Consider the following 1,658-nt stretch of genomic DNA (forward strand, 5'->3'; position numbering starts at 1 on the left):
GCCGTAGGAGGGCAACAACCCAGCAGCAGGACTGCTACCTCCGCCATTGTGCAAGGATGAGCAGGAGGAGCACTGCCACAGCCCTGCAAAATGACCTCCAGCAGGCCACAAATGTGCATGTGTCTGCTCAAATGGTCAGAAACAGACTCCATGAGGGTGGTATGAGGGCCCGACGTCCACAGGTGGGGGTTGTGCTTACAGCCCAACACCGTGCAGGACGTTTGGCATTTGCCAGAGAACACCAAGATTGGCAAATTCGCCACTGGTGCCCTGTGCTCTTCACAGATGAAAGCAGGTTCACACTGAGCACGTGACAGACGTGACAGAGTCTGGAGACGCGGTGGAGAATGTTCTGCTGCCTGCAACATCCTCCAGCATGACCGGTTTGGCGGTGGGTCAGTCATGGTGTGGGGTGGCATTTCTTTGGGGGGCCGCACAGCCCTCCATGTGCTCGCCAGAGGTAGCCTGACTTCCATTAGGTACCGAGATGAGATCCTCAGACCCCTTGTGAGACCATATGCTGGTGCGGTTGGCCCTGGGTTCCTCCTAATGCAAGACAATGCTAGACCTCATGTGGCTGGAGTGTGTCAGCAGTTCCTGCAAGAGGAAGGCATTGATGCTATGGACTGGCCCGTCCGTTCCCCAGACCTGAATTCAATTGAGCACATCTGGGACATCATGTCTCGCTCCATCCACCAACGCCACGTTGCACCACAGACTGTCCAGGAGTTGGCGGATGCTTTAGTCCAGGTCTGGGAGGAGATCCCTCAGGAGACCATCCACCACCTCATCAGGAGCATGCCCAGGTGTTGTAGGGAGGTCATACAGGCACGTGGAGGCCACACACACTACTGAGCCTCATTTTTACTTGTTTTAAGGACATTACATCAAAGTTGGATCAGCCTGTAGTTTGGTTTTCCACTTTAATTTTGAGGGTGACTCCTAATCCAGACCTCCATGGGTTGATACATTTGATTTCCATTGATTATTTTTGTGTGATTTTGTTGTCAGCACATTCAACTATGTAAAGAAAAAAGTATTTAATAAGATTATTTCATTCATTCAGATCTAGGATGTGTTATTTTAGTGTTCCCTTAATTTTTTTGAGCAGTGTATAATAATACTTTTTGCAAAAATATTTTCAATTTACAATCTGTAGAAACAATGAGAATAGAAAGGTTCAGAACTTTTGTAAAACATCACAGTACAGTTGAAAAAGATATGGCAAATAGAAATTGTTGAATGAAGTTGAAGGATGGGACTAATAACAACTAACAACAACTAATAACAACAAGATAACTAATAATATAAAGCATACTGTGTCCATAATAAGTATATAGGTTATAGGTTGAGAGCTTTTGTGAAAGAGCACAGTTAGAAAGATATGGCATATAGAAGCAAACCGGATGGACATCATGAAAATGATCGGAGAGGTTGAGGGTAGAGGAAGTTCAGGAGTAAAAACAAACAAAATAGAATTATTGTAAAATTGACTGTGTCCATAAAATGTATATAGTATGTATAAGCTGGAAGTAGAGGCCTAAGCATTGTTGTTCACTAGTTTACTCCAATTAGGGAAGGGGTGGTTGGATTGGTTGGATCCTTTTTTAAAGGATATGTATATGTGTATATATGTATGTATGTGTATGTATGTATAT

The sequence above is a fragment of the Coregonus lavaretus genome (genome assembly GCF_964263955.1).
Source record: "Coregonus lavaretus genome assembly, contig: HAP1_SCAFFOLD_231, whole genome shotgun sequence".
NCBI lineage: Eukaryota > Metazoa > Chordata > Actinopteri > Salmoniformes > Salmonidae > Coregonus > Coregonus lavaretus.